We start from the raw sequence: 15,998 nt of genomic DNA, 5'->3' as shown, positions 1-15,998 counted from the left end.
GCCTTGAATTCTAAATAAATCACAGACAGTGTCACCAGAAAAGCACTCCCACACCATCACACCTCCTCCTCCACGCTTCACGGTGGAAATCACACATGCAGAGATCAACCGTTCACCTACTCTGCGTCTCACAAAGACACAGTGATTGGAACCAAAAATCTCCAGTTTGGACTCATCAGACCAAAGGACAGATTTCCACCAGTCTAATGTCCATTGCTCGTGTTTCTTGGCCCAAGCAAGTCTCTTCTTATTATTGGTCTCCTTTTAGTAGTGGTTTCTTTGCAGCAATTCGACCATGAAGACCTGATTCCCACAGTCTCCTCTGAACAGTTGATGTTGATTTCTCCAATAAAATAAAATCACGTTTTATTTGTCACATGCGGTGCGGGGTCACCGGTGTCGAGGGAAATTGAGGTAATTATGTACATGCAGGTAGGGTTATTAAAGTGGCTATGCATAGGTAATAACAGAGAGTAGCAGCAGCATAGTCTGGGTAGCCATTTGATTAGCTGTTCTGGAGTCTTGGTGCTCCGGTACCGTTTTCCGTGCAGTAGCAGAAAGAACAGTCTATGACTTGGGTGGCTCGAGTCTTTGACAATTTTTGGGCCTTCCTCTGACACCGCCTAGTATAGAGGTCCTGGATGGCAGGAAGCTTGGCTCCTTTTCCTGTTGTCCACAATCATCTTCATCTTTGTCTTGATCACGTTGAGGGAGAGGTTGTTGTCCTTTCACCACACGGTCAGGTCTCCGACCTCATCCCTATAGGCTGTCGCATTGCTGACGGTGATCAGGCCTACCACTGTTGTGTCATCAGCAAACTTAATGATGGTGTTGGAGTCGTGCCTGGCCGTGCAGTCATGAGTGAACAGGGAGTACAGGAGGGGACTGAGCTCGCACCCCTGAGGGGCCCCCATGTTGAGGATCAGAGTGGCAGATGTGTTGTTACCTACCCTTACCACTTGGGGGCGACCAAGGATCCAGTTGCAGAGGGAGGTGTTCAGGCCCAGAGTCCTTAGCTTAGTGATGAGCTTTTGAGGGCACTATGGTGTTGAACGCTAAGCTGTAGTCAATGAATAGCATTCTCACATAGGTGTTCCTTTTGTCCAGGTGGGGAAGGGCAGTGTGGAGTGCAATAGAGATTGCATCATCTGTGGATCTGTTGGTACGGTATGCAAATTGGAGTGGGTCTAGGGTTTCTGGGATAATGGTCTTTATGTGGGCCTTGACCAGCCTTTCAAAGTATTTCATGGCTACAGATGTGAGTGCTACGGGTGGGTAGTCATTTAGGAAGGTTACTTTAGTGTTTTGGGGCACAGGGACTATGGTGGTCTGCTTGAAACATGTTGATATTACAGACTCAGAGAGGGAGAGTTTGAAAATGTCAGTGAAGACACTTGCCAGTTGGTCAGCGCATGCTAGGAGTACACGTCTTGGTAATCCGTCTGGCCCAGCGGCCTTGTGAATGTTGACCTGTTTAAAGGTCTTACTCATATCGGCTGCGAAGAGCATGATCACAGAGTCATCCGGACCAGCTGATGCTCTCATTCATGTTTCATGTTTCAGAGCATAGAAGTTATTTGCTCGTCTGGTAGGTTCGTGTCACTGGGCAGCTCTCGGTTGTGCTTCCTTTTGTAGTCTGTAATAGTTTGCAAGCCCTGCCACATCCAACAAGCGTCTGTTTTCTTGAACTCTGTGAAGCGTTGATTTGGGCTGCAATTTCTGAGGCTGGTAACTCTAATGAACTTATCCTCTGCAGCAGAAGTAACTCTGGGTCTTCCTTTCCTGTGGTGGTCCTCAGGAGAGCCAGTTTCATCACAGCGCTTGATGTTTTTTGCAACTACACTTGAAGAAACTCAAAGTTCTTGAAATTTTACACATTGACTGACCTGTCTTAAAATAATGATGGAATGTAATTTCTCCTGACTTATTTGAGCTTTTCTTTCCATAATATGGACTTGGACCAAATAGGGCTATCTTCTGTATATCACCTCTACCTTGTCACAAAACAACTGATTGGTCCAAACGCATTAAGAAGGAAAGAAGTTCTACAAATTAACTTTTAACAAGGCACACCTGTTAATTGAAGTGCATTCCAGGTGACTACCTCATGAAGCTTGTTGAGAGAATGCCAATAGTGTGCAAAGCTGTCATTAAGGCAAAGGATGGCTACTTTGAAGAATGTCAAATATAAAATACATCGTCATTTGTTTAACACTTTTTTGGTTACTCCATGATTCCATAGTTGTTATTTCATAGTCTTCACTATTATTCTAAAATGTAGAAAATAGTAAAAATAAAGAAAAACCTTTGAATGAGTAGGTGTTTCCAAACTTTTGATGGGTACTGTATCTGAAGTTATTCCGAAGGGTAGCACAGCCCAGAGAGGGAAGCTGGGCAGGGCAATTCTTTAGGTAAACTGGACTATAAGCATTATATTTTATGCTTTGTCATAGGCCTTCATGTGTGCATCATATATCCATGAATCGCTGTTCATTTTCCATGAGAAGAGTATCTGACTGTCCTCTTCGAACCTTTTAACACTCAAAGGGTTAGAAAAAGGAGGGAAATAGAAGGAGAGAACTGGTGGAAGTGGAGACCGGTGTAATGGTTGGTTGACAGATAGCTGTTGATTTTACTGAGCTAATTAACAACTCTTATTAGCAATCGGCGTGGTTCATCTACAGAACCATGCCTCCCTACTCCTCATCCCTATTCCTTTACTGCAACTCTCTTCCCCTCATCACACCCTACCTCCCTCATCCCATCTCTCCCTCTTGCTCCTGGGCTCTCCATATGGTGTGAAATGCCACTTCACAAGATAAAGCAGGTCATGTCTTAAAGTCCAAGTGCAACCAAAAAACGTGATTTTCCTGTGTTTTATATGTATTTACACACTGAGGTTGGAATAATACTGTGAAATTCTTAAAATTGTTATAATGCACTTTTTAGTGTCTGTTTAGATCTGTTTGAGAGACCACCAGAAATGCAGCCTGTTTTGGTGGGATGGAGTTTTGGCCTTCCATCAACATCACCATGCTGTAAATTAGTTAACAGACCAATAAGAAAGACAGTTCCAAATGTCTTTGCCAATAACACCATATTTGAATTTTTCCACCCCCAGACAGTCCCAGCTAAATTCTTGCTTGAGAAATTGCCCTTTGCTAAAAAGCTATTGTTGTGTCTTTTTTGACCATTTTAATTGAACACCATCACAGTAAGTTCCTCTGTTACTCAGAAATGATTTGATATTGAGATAACAATGGCTGTATTGGACCTTTAAACTTTAAACTAAATTTACGTCCTCACTGATAATAAGTCATGCAATGGTACTCTTCCTCTCTAAGCAGTTAAAGTCCAAAGGCTCCATTTTGTATTTTCACCGATGCTGACCGAACAGTGAGCTGTTCCCATACAGTTCTAGCTACATTTGTGAGCTGAATTGATCCCAGCATTGAGGATTTCTCACTTCATTGTTTCCACACTAATTACCTTCTTTCAGATCGACACCAGAGGCATCAATCATGGCATCGTTTCTCTCTACTCAGCGAAGTGCTATTTCAATTTTCACCTTGAAAACAACCTCATCCACAGGCTAAATGACAGGATGCATGCAGATAAAAGTGACGTGTTTTAGTATGCTACAAACATGATATAGGCTAGTATTTTCTCTCAAAGAACTTCATTGAGTTTAGTTGTTACCTTTTGCTCCTCGGAATCATCGGATTATTGTAGAAAGGTGTTGCCCTCCTGGCGTATGGAATTTCCACAGCGCTTGATGGACAGTTCCTTTACTTCAGGGAACTCTCAGAGGAGGAAAAGAGGGAAAAAGAGGTGGGAGACATGTTATACGTGACACATTTCTAAGGCTGCATAGTTTTTTCTCACTGAGGGGGTAGAATAGAGCAGATGCATCATAGACAGGTACAGTGCATTCGGAAATTATTCAGACCCCTTGACTTTTTCACATTTTGTTATGTTACAGGCTTATTATAAAAATGGATTACATCCCCCCCCCCCCCCCCTCATCAATCTACACACAATACCCCAAAATGACAAAGCAAAAACAGTAAAAAAATAAAATAAATTAAAACATTTTTGCTAATTCATTTAAAAAAAACAACAACTGAAATATCACCGTTACATAAGTATTCAGACCCTTTACTCAGTACTTTGTTGAAGCACTTTCGGCAGCGATTGCAGCCTCAAGTCTTCTTGGGTATGACGCTACAAGCTTGGCTGTATTTTGGGAGTTTCTCCCATTCTTCTCTGCAGATCCTCTCAAGCTCTGTCAGTTTGGATGGCAAGTGTCGCTGCACAGCTATTTTCAGGTCTCTACACAGATGTTTGATAGGGTTCAAGTCCGGGCTCTGGCTGGGCCACTCAATGACATTCAGAGACTTGTCCTGAAGCCATTCCTGCTGCCACCACCATGCTTCTCCGTAGGGATGGTGCCAGGTCTCCTCCAGACGTAACACTTGGCATTCCTTTCGGTTACTGGCCCAACACGTACTTATGTAAAGAAAACCTGTTTTCACTTTGTCATTGTGGTATTGTGTGTAGATTGATGAGGAAAACAATTAAGGTAATCAATTTTAGAATAAGGCTGTAACGCAACAAAATGTGGAAAAGTCAAGAACGCACTGTAGTAAATCAGGCTTCCCTAACTTGTGCCCCACGGTCTGAATTTGGCAAAAACATTGTGTGAAATTGTCATTGTTGGAAGTAAAAGTTAGTAAAAAAATACCCACCAGGAAATCGGCTCCAAGTGATTTTAATTTAAGGAATCTGTTCCCAAGTATCCCAGGCATAATAGAGAATCACGAAGTGATCGTATACAAATGTAAGGAAGGTTTGAAATGATTATGTTTTAGTAAAACATGATACCTATTTGGGCTTCTTGCAGTCAATTTGCAGTCAATTTGCAGTATACAAATGATTTGATGTTACAGCCCCACGACCATCCGCTCAAGAAGAAATTGGCCCGTGGCTGAATCTATTTGATGATCCCTGTAGTAAATATATATATTTTTTTTTTGAATTTTACCCCTTTTTCTCCCCAATTTCATGTTATCCAATTGTTGTAGTAGCTACTATCTTGTCTCATCGCTACAACTCCCGTACGGGCTCGGGAGAGACGAAGGTTGAAAGTCATGCGTCCTCCGATACACAACCCAACCAAGCCGCACTGCTTCTTAACACAGCGCACATCCAACCCGGAAGCCAGCTGCACCAATGCGCCGGAGGAAACACCGTGCACCTGGCTACCTTGGTTAGCGTACACTGCGCCCAGCCCGCCACAGGAGTCGCTAGTGCGTGATGAGACAAGGACACCCCTACCGACCAAGCCCTCCCTAACCCGGGCCAATTGTGGCCAATTGTGCGTCGCCCCACGGACCTCCCGGTCGCAGCCGGTTACGACAGAGCCTGGGCGCGAACCCAGGGACTCTGATGGCACAGCTGGCGCTGCAGTACAGCGCCCTTAACCACTGCGCCATCCGGGAGGCCCCTGTAGTAAATATTTGATAGGCTTTGTCCCTTTATCTCACATCTTCTCTTGGTCCTCTACACCTTTTAGATACACACTACAGATTGTAGAGAGCCTTTATGTCACATTCCATGTACATTGTCCGCCTGTTCTGAAATGCTGTAACTTTTTGTATGGCAATTTCCCCCATAATAACATATGCGGACCAAGAATACCAACTGCATGGACTATAGATGCTGTGCAGTAGAAATATTGGCCAGTCATGTGGAATGCAAAAAGGGTTGTATGTTGTTTGTGATGCCACTGTCACTGCATCAATATGACGGGACGCTCTGGGTAAGTGAAAGGTACAATAGAAAAGGAATGAGACAGATTGGCCCTGAGGCAAAGTAAAAGCTGACAGAACAGTGAAAAAACAAAAGCCAAGACAAAGTGAAGGGAACTAAGGGAACACAGCCATTAAAATGCCAGGACTTTTCTGTCATCTGCAGTGGGTAGGAGGGTTCAGCCACTGATTAGACATACTGGCTGACAGTGCGTCTGTCAACATGAATTAACTTTTAAGTTTTGTGGTGACAAAGTTAAAGAAGTCTGGGGTTGATAGAAATAGATTCCACAGGGCTTACTACTTCAAAAATAACTGAACTGGGAGATCAGGAAAATGTCATAAAACAAGCCCATTGTTATTCTATAATCTACACTGTACAGTATATAAAAATTGTCTCGTGCTTCTGAAATATTGCAGCAACAATGACACTTTAAATTCAGTTTATAACCTAGGCCAGTGGTTCCCAACCAGGGCTACTAAGACCCCTGGGGGTACTTGACCTATGCACAGTGGGTACTCATGAGACCATAAGCTTACTGGTAAAATGCACATGAGGGGGTACTTCAGGTTTACTCTGGACAGAGCAAAATTCTATTAGTAACTGAAAAAGGTTGAGAACCACTGACCTAGGCGATTATCCTTTTTATGCTTCATAAGAACATGTATGTATTCCAACTTTGTAATTTACTCCAGTCGACGAAATCAGTCCTAAGGAATGCAGCTGCAGAGACTAGGATAAAAAGCTTTCAAAGAGGGTGGTTAAACTAGCCTACCGTCTTTTTAACAGCATATTAGCAACGTTCACTGTTTAATTTTACCACTGGGCACAGACTTTATTTCAACATCTAGTTTTGATTTGCATTTGGTTGAGTTGTCAACTAACATGAATTCAGTGTGAAATTAACAAAACATGTCACCATGTCATTGGATTTAAGTTAAAAGATGGGTGAAAAAAAATATGAAAAAAATCCCTGATTACTTTTTGCAAATTTAACCAGTTTTCCACGTTGATTCAATGTCATCACATTACATTTTTTGTGTTGGAATGATGTGGAAAGAACGTTGATTAAAACAGTTTTGGCCCAGTGTGTTGTTTGCTTTTGAGAAAGTATTATTTAAATATATTTCAGATGGCTGAGCAGTTAATGATTGAGTCTTGTAATTGCTTATGTTTAGAGACTTGCTTTCAAGATGAGGTTTACGGCTTTGTAAGAAGCAACAATGTCTTCCAGGCAATTAACAAGACCCACTTCCCGGAGCGGGGAGAGATGTTCTGAAACCAACCCATCAGGGGAGCGGCTGATGGAGATGATGACGCTGTTGTAAACGACTTCCCAAAACGGGGCCAGCACCTGTGCCTAGCTAAATGACTACCAAGGGATTTTTGTGGAGGGCCTCTTTTTGGAGGGCCACCCACGAACTGTACTTACTCAGGACTCAACCTACTGACCTGCACAGATCAGAGATCGGCTTGAAGTTCAACAAAGGAGGAAGAAAGTAAACTAAAGCTGTTGTTGTCAGTTGTTTAACCCCAGCCCAGGAAGAGCTTGTTCTGTCATGTCTGTATAGATACAGTAAGTCTTGACACATCTCTTCATGCTCCCCTCTGACCTCCACCTTATCCCCCTCACCAATGCCCCTGAAAGGTGCTTCACAAGATGAATCACTCTCATCCATGTCACTTTGGGCTATCTGGGGCAGGTTGGTCAGTGATGGTCAGGCTGTTGCCTCCAGGGGGATGACGATTCATTTGAAAAACCCACCCTGGAACATATAAGGCCAGAATTGAAGGCACAAGACAAGTTATATGTGTTATGATCGCTGTTTCTCCGAAAGTAAATAACATAAAACACTGAGTCTCAAATAGCCACCTGGCCCTTTTAATAGCTGGGCAACCGCACACATAAAAAGCTGTTTACAATAAATGCCGGGTCTAAATGAATTGTTTACAAGGTTTCCTTTAATTATCAGGAATTATTTACAAGGTTTAATGTTTGATTTGTTACATAAAATAATTCAGTAATGAAATGATGGTAATCATCCATTTTTATCGGCAGAAAGAAGCTGCTAGCTTTTGGCTGCTAACAGTTGAGAACTGCTAGCTAACTGACAAGTACAAAAATAACCTTGGGAGTACAGAACCCTAGAAATCATCCGAAAGTAAGAACTGCTGAAAATGCACTGTCTAAGAAGATAATTTATTTTGACAATTTATTATAATTTTTTCAAACAAAGGAAACATGACAACGTGTGTAATGATAACACATTAGTGCAGGAAATAAAGAAAATGATAAAAAATTCTGCAAGTGAATGCTGGAATTAAACAATTAACTATGCAAATTAGCAAAAGCTGTGTGCATTAAGGAAACACACACAATCTTCTTAAAAATACATTTCCTTTCCACACTGACCATATAATGTGGAGAGCTGAAATCTCTTCATTTTTATTAGAAGTCACATCTGTATCAAATACCCTCCTGGTTTAATTAATGGCTGGCTGTGTAAGCTGATCCTCTACATTTACGGTCTCTCCTAAAAGGATTCAAAGAAATCTCCTTGATCCAGGCTAAAGCAGGGAAGGTCACACTCCAGAAAATACACCACATAAACTGGACCTCTCCTCTCGTAGAGGGATGGAGGGATTTACAGACTAAGGCAAGGAAAATTGACAAAATGTACCTTTTCAGTACTACGTTGTTCTTGAACCGTCATTATAAATTATTGATGGAAATTGTTGTACACACACACAGCATTGAATTAGGAAAAAACTCAGCAGCATGTCCGTCCAAAAAAGGACAGGGCATTACATATTCCACCCACACACTCTGTGCCAGTGGGAAACTCACTACGCTGGGCATCTCCCCTGTGGAGAAGATACACTATTACGAAACTCTCTCTTTAACACCCAGTGTCGAACATTAGTAATCAAAGAGCCACTAAGCAACTGCTTCAGCACTAACTATGGATGTCAGTGTGAGAAGCTTGTCAAGGGTCTATTCCAGCTTGTAAGTGTAGGGAATAATCCAGAAGCGTCTATGTTTTCACTCATGACCTGATTTTCCCACCACATTTCAAAACAGTCAATATTTCATGAGCGTTGTAAGAGAGGATGCAGAGAGCAATATTTACAATACGGCAATAGCTACCCACATAAAACGTACTACACTATACAATATAATTATATAGAATTCTGTAGTAAACTGTAGTATACTGTAGAATCCTATACTACACACTGTAGTGTCCCTCAATCGTGTAGTGCTTACTATAGAATTTTGTAGTATACAGTGTAGGATACCATAATACGCACTGTTGTATCCCTCGATCACATTGTGCTTACTGTAGAATTGTTTAATTGATTGGACTGCTAGCAAACTTTACTGCTAACTACTAGCTTTGCCGATGCTGTTTTCATATGAGCATGCTGTCTTTGGGGATCTCATGCCAAGGATTTCCTCTGAGGTTCCCCATTGATCATATAGTGCTTACTATGGAACTTTGTAGTATGCTGTAGAATACTATACTCCACACTGTAGTATTCTGTGATTGATTGATTGACCACTGCTACTCTAACTCCCTTTGGCAAATCTGACCATGACTCCTTCTTGTTGCTCCCCTCCAACTCCAAAAGTAAAATAACTTGCTCTAACTTTAACAGTTAAGACAAAAGGTGTTAACCATGCACAAGATTTCCAGCAACACAAACAAAAAATGCCTAAAATACAATAAAACAGAATAAGAAGAATAACAAATCCATATTTAGTAAGCAATAGCGGCAGGTATCATTATGTCAACAATTTACATGAATAATAGTCAGATTTGTTGATTTAATCATTGGACCATTATACCCTGAGTGCAGAATTAGTGACCAACTATCTGAATTCTGAAAGGCTAATGCAAGAAGACGAAAACAATAGAGGCAAAACACAAGTGTCACATTTTGAAGAATTTCTGCCACTAAAACAGGTCTCGCCTGTGCTTAGGTCTATCCAACGCTGGTCTGACCAACCGAATTCCACGCTTCAAGATTGCTTCGGTCACGTGAACTGGGATATGTTCCGGGTAGCCTCAGACAAAAACATTGAGTTATACGCTGACTCGGTGAGTGAGTTTATTAGGAAGTTTATTGGAGATGTACCCACTGTGACTATTAAAACCTTCCCTAACCGGAAACCGAGGATTTATGGCAGCATTCGGGCAAAACTGAAAGCGGGAACAACCACATTTAATTATGTCAATGAGACTGGAAACATGACCGAATACAAACAGTGTAGCTATTCCCTCTGCAAGGCAATCAAACATGCAAAGAGTCAGTACTGAGACTAAGTAGAGTTGCAATTCAAAGGCGCAAACATGACACATATGTGGCAGGGTCTACAGACAATCACGGATTGCAAAAAGAAAACCAGCTCCGTCGCGGACATCAACGTATCACTCCCAGACAAATTAAACAACTTCTTTGCACGCTTTGAGGACAATAACGCGCCACCGTAACGACCTACTAACAAAGACTGTGGGCTCCTTCAACGTGGCTGGCGTGAGTAAAACATTTAAACGTGTTAACCCTCGCTAGGCTCTCCCAGATGGCATCCCTAGCCACGTCCTCAGAGCATGCTCATTCCAGCTGGCTAGTGTGTTTAAGGACATATTCAATCAATCCTTATCCCAGTCTGCTGTCCCCACAAGCTTCAAGTTGGCCACCATTGTTCCTGTTCCCAAGAAAACTAAGGTAACTGAACTAAATGGCTATCTACCGTAGCACTCACTTCTGTCATCATGAAGTGCTTTTGAGAGACTAGTCAAGGATCATATCACCTCCACCCTACCTGATAGCCTAGACCACATATGTCAGAGTCAAGGCCCGCGGGCCACATCCGGCCCGCAAGAAGGTTTTTTACGGCCCCTGGGATGATCTTGATTTATTATTAGAACCGGCCCGCAGCAAGCCGGCAGCCCGCAGATCTTTTACACGCACCAATACTACATTTCCCACAATGCAAAGGTGACGCACCGAGCAGTAGGCTGCTTCATTTCAATATTTATTGGCACAGCAGTCGTCAGCATCACAGTAAAATTAACTTTCAGATACCCATCAAAAATGGCAAAACGGAAGGTGGATACTGAGAACCGGGGGTTTCAAACAAGGTGGGAGTCGGAGTATATGTTCACGAAGGTAGCTGGAAAACCTGTGTGTCTTCTGTGTGGAGAAAGTGTGGCGGTACTGAAAGAGTATAATCTGAGACGACATTATGAAACGAAACACGCGGACACACACGCGGACGCAACTGTCAAGGCCAGTTTTATTTTGGCAGAAGAGATCGCTAAATCAGCCCGGCCATTTACGGAGGGGGATTTCATCAAAAACTGCATGATTAAAGTTTGTGACGAAGTTTGCCCAGAAAAAAGGCAACTCTTTTTAAATGTGAGTCTGAGCAGAAACACCATTGCCGAGAGAGTAGACCAGTTGTCCATCAATCTAAAAGAGCAGCTTGTGAAAAAGGGAAAAGATTTTATTGCATATTCCTTGGCTGTGGATGAGAGCACCGACATTTCTGACATTGCCCAGTTGTCAATTTTCATCCGCGGAGTGGACTCCAACCTAAGCGTGACAGAGGAGTTTTTGGCTTTACGTCCTATGCATGGCACAACTACGGGGCATGATTTGTATGAAGAGGTGTCAAGATGTGTAAATCAGATGGAGCTGCCTTGGGAAAAACTCGTGGGTTTGACAACCGACGGAGCACCTGCGATGTGTGGACACAGGAGCGGACTGGTGGCGAAGATACGGGAAAAGATGCAAGAGGAAAACGCGACAGGTGAGCTGACAGCTTATCATTGTATCATACACCAGGAAGCGTTGTGCGGTAAAGCCTTGAAAATGGAGCATGTAATGAGCATCATCACGCGCACAGTTAACTTTATCAGAGCCAAAGGTTTGAATCACCGCCAGTTCAAGGCATTTCTGACGGAGTTAGAAACGGAGCATGGTGATTTGCCTTATCACACAGAGGTGCGATGGCTAAGCCAGGGAAAGGTGCTTCAAAGATGTTTCGAGCTTCGTGAGGAGATTTGTCTGTTCTTGGACAGCAAAGGGAAAGACACAACACAACTCCGAGACGAAATGTTTCTGTGTGAAATGGCTTTTCTGTGTGACATTACGAGTCATCTGAATGCAATAAACTTGCAGCTGCAGGGTCGGGATCGTGTCATCTCTGATATGTACAGTACAGTGAAGGCATTTAAAACCAAACTGACTCTGTGGGAGACGCAGATGCGGAAAGAAAATTTGAGCCACTTTCCCAGCTGCCAGACCATGAAAGAGAAGCTCTCTACCAGTGCGTTCCCGAGCACACAGTTGGCTGATAAAATAGGTATGCTTGCCGCTGACTTTCGACGCCGATTTGCTGACTTTGAAGCACAAAAAAGCAGGTTGGAACTGCTCGGTAACCCATTTGCTGTTGACGTGGAAAGCTCACCACCAAACCTCCAAATGGAGTTGATTGACCTCCAATGCAATGATGCACTGAGGGCAAAATATGCGGCAGTGGGTGCTGCGGAGTTCGCCCGTTTCCTCCCCGGCACAATGCCCCAGCTGCGCATCCAGGCTGCTCAAACGTTGTCTATGTTTGGCAGCACATACCTGTGTGAACAACTGTTTTCTTTGATGAACCTGAACAAAACATCACACAGAAGTCGACTTACTGCTGAACACCTCCACTCAATTCTGAGGATTTCTTCAGCTCAGAGCCTTACCCCGAACATTGATGAACTTGTGGAAAAGATGGGACACCACCAAGTATCACCCTCAACCTCAAACAAGTGAACATTACTGTGCAATCACATATTTAGAGTTTTTACTCAGTTCAAGTTTAAAAGTTAAAATTTAATATTTGTTTTCACTGCATGTTACTTCTCCTTAAACAAAGTGTTGTTTTTGATTAATAGATTTTTGCACTTTATTTTTTTGTATTTCAATCCAATTATATTTTAAAAATATTTCAGTTGAGTGGATGATAGAAAATTGCTATTATTGTTTTTTCTTTGAAGTAAATTTAGCCCACTTTTGCTAAAATAGAAAATATAGTCTACTGATGGTGCCTTGAATACCGGTTTCTTTCATTTAATGTTCATGTTATGGGGATATTTATATAAAGGAAATTTGTCTTTTGTGTCTGTTGAAAATTAAAGATTACTGACAGAGCCATAAGAAAATATTGCTTTATTTATCTGATCATATTGTAATATATTTGTTAGGTTTTCAGTAGGTTCAATTAGGTTCACTAGACTATATGCGTCATTTAAAAAATTTTCAATGAACATTCGAACAGTCCGGCCCTCGTCTTGTAGCTGATTTTTTTATTTGGCCCTCCGTCCATTTGACTTTGACACCCCTGGCCTAGACCCACTCCAATTTTCTTACCACCCCCGTGGGTCCACAGACGATGCAAACACCATCACACTGCACACTGCCCTATCCCATCTGGACAAGATGAATACCTATGTAAGAATGCTGTTCATTGACTACAGCTCAGCATTCAACAACATAGTACCCTCCAAACTCATCATTAAGCTTGAGACCTTGGGTCTCGACCCTGCCCCCAGATGGTGGTCCTGGACTTTCTGACGGGCAGCCCCCAGATGGTGAGGGTAGGAAACAACATCTCCACCCCGCTGATCCTCAACACGGGCCCCTCCTGTACTCCCTGTTCACCCATGACTGCGTGGCCTCCAACTCAATCATCAAGTTTGCAGACGACACAACAGTGGCAAGCTTGATTGCCAACAATGACGAGACAGCCTACAGGGAGGAGGTGAGGGCCCTCGGAGTGTGGTGTCAGGAAAATAACCTCTCACTCAACATCAACAAAACAAAGGAGATTATCTTGGACTTCAGGAAACAGCATAGGGAGCACCCCCCTATCCACATTGACGGGACAGAAGTGAAGAAGGTGGACATTTTTAAGTTCCTCTGCGCACACATCATGGACAGACTGAAATGGTCCACCCACACAGACAGCATGGTGAAGAATGGCGTAACAGCCCCTCTTCAACCTCAGGTGACTGAAGAAATTTGGCTTGTCACCTAAAACCCTCACAAACATATACAGATGCACAATCGAGAGCATCCTGTCGAGCTGTATCACCGCCTGGTAAGGCAACGGCACCGCCCTCAACCGCAAGGCTCTCCAGAGGGTAGTGCAGTCTGCACAACGCATCACCAGGTGCAAACTACCTGCCCTCCAGGACACCTACAGCACCCGATGTCACAGGAAGGCCAAAAAGATCATCAAGGGCGCCAACCACCCGAGCCACTGCCTGCTCACCCCACTAGCATCTAGAAGGTGAGGTCAGTACAGGTTCATCAAAGCAGGGACCGAGAGACTGAAAAACAGCTTATTTTGTATGTGACTAATACAATTTGATTTGATTTGACTTTTTAAAAACAACCACATCCACAAATGTGGATACAATGCGTTTAGAAATTTGTTGAGAATAACACCAAAAAAGTTTAAAAAATGGTTTCCGTTGTGGTCCTGGTTCAAATGTGTTACACATTTACAGCTAACCCACATGAAAAAATACTATAGTATACTATGGTCTACATGCTGTAGTATTATTATATATATAAACTATAGTATTCACTGTTTTCAGATTTCACGGTAGTATTCACTGTAGTGTTTTTACAGACCTGACTGTAGTATACTTTAGAATCTACTATAGTGTTTTTGCGGGCATGGCTTTAGTATACTATAATATTCACTGTAGTGTTTTTACAGGCTTTACTCTAGTTTCTACTATAGTGTTTTTGCAGACATGACTGTAGTATATTGTAGGATTTACTGTATTGTTTTTGTGGACATGACTGTAGTATATTGTAGTAACACCTTTAGACTAGGGTTAGCTAAAAAGGCACAACTACCAGACTATGCCAGGTATTGTTTAATGAGAGGATCACCTCAACCAGAACGTAAGACACACAGGCTTGTGACAGGTCACTTATTGAGTGGGTCAACAGTTCTGAGCAATGCAACGGACGAGACAAAACCTTAGTAAAAATATAAAAATGTTAATACAATTGTAACATCTAACAGTAGACAGGTTAGGTTCTAGGCCCATTAAAGGGAAACATTACAGAGGAAGATATAAAGAACAAGCTAAGTTTATTAAAGCTTAGAAGATTAGGTTAGCTGGTTTGACACAGATAATAGGGTATGCTGTGTGGGAATAAATGAGAATTAATGAGAAAGTTGATGGATGGATGGGAATAAGTGTGTCTGACAGGGAGGGAGGGTGGGAAAAGAAGGGAGGTTGGGACAAGCTTCTGTTGGGTGGGGAAACGGGGGGATAAACTGGCAGGTGGAGGTGGAGAGAGATACGTTTGGCTTGGGAGAGAGAGAATGAAGGATTGTAGAGTGGTTGTAGAGGGTGCAGCAGGTCAGCACTTCAGGAGTAAATGTCAGTTGGCTTTTCATAGCCGAGCATTCAGAGGTCGAGACAGCAAGTGCGGTAGAGCGAGAGAGAGAGAGGGAGAGTCGAAAACAGCAGGTCCGGAACAAGGTAGCACATCTGGTGAATAGGTCAAGGTTCCATAGCCGCAGGCAGAACAGTTTAAACTGGAGCAGCAGCATGAACAGGTGGACGGGGGACAGCCAGGAGTCATCAGGCCAGGTAGTCCTGAGTCATGGTCCTAGCTCTGGGAGCAGAGCGAGAGAGGGAGAGAGAGAGAATTAGAGGGAGAATACTTAAGTTCACACAGGATAATACTTAAGTTCACACAGGACACCAGATAAGACAGGAGAATTACACCAGATATAAAAAACTGACCCCAGCCCCCCGGCACATAGACTATTGCAGCATAGATACTGGAGACTGAGAAGTGGGGGTTGGGGGACACCTAAAGGACTCTCAGACCGTGAGAAAGAAGATTCACGTCTGGAGGAAACCAGGCACCGATCAAACATCTCTGGAGAGACCTGAAAATATGCTCCCCCTCGAACCTGACAGAGCTTGAGAGGATCTGCAGATGTGCCAATCTTGTAGTGTCATACCCAAGAAGACTCGAGGCTGTGATCACTGCAAAAGATGCTTCAACAAAGTACTGAGTAAAGGGTTTAAATACTTATGTAAATGTGATGTTTCAGTTTTTTATTTGTAATAAATTTGCAAACATTTCTTTAAACCTGCTTT

Source organism: Oncorhynchus clarkii, chromosome 2 (assembly GCF_045791955.1).
Source record: "Oncorhynchus clarkii lewisi isolate Uvic-CL-2024 chromosome 2, UVic_Ocla_1.0, whole genome shotgun sequence".
NCBI lineage: Eukaryota > Metazoa > Chordata > Actinopteri > Salmoniformes > Salmonidae > Oncorhynchus > Oncorhynchus clarkii.
This window is presented reverse-complemented; position numbering follows the sequence as displayed.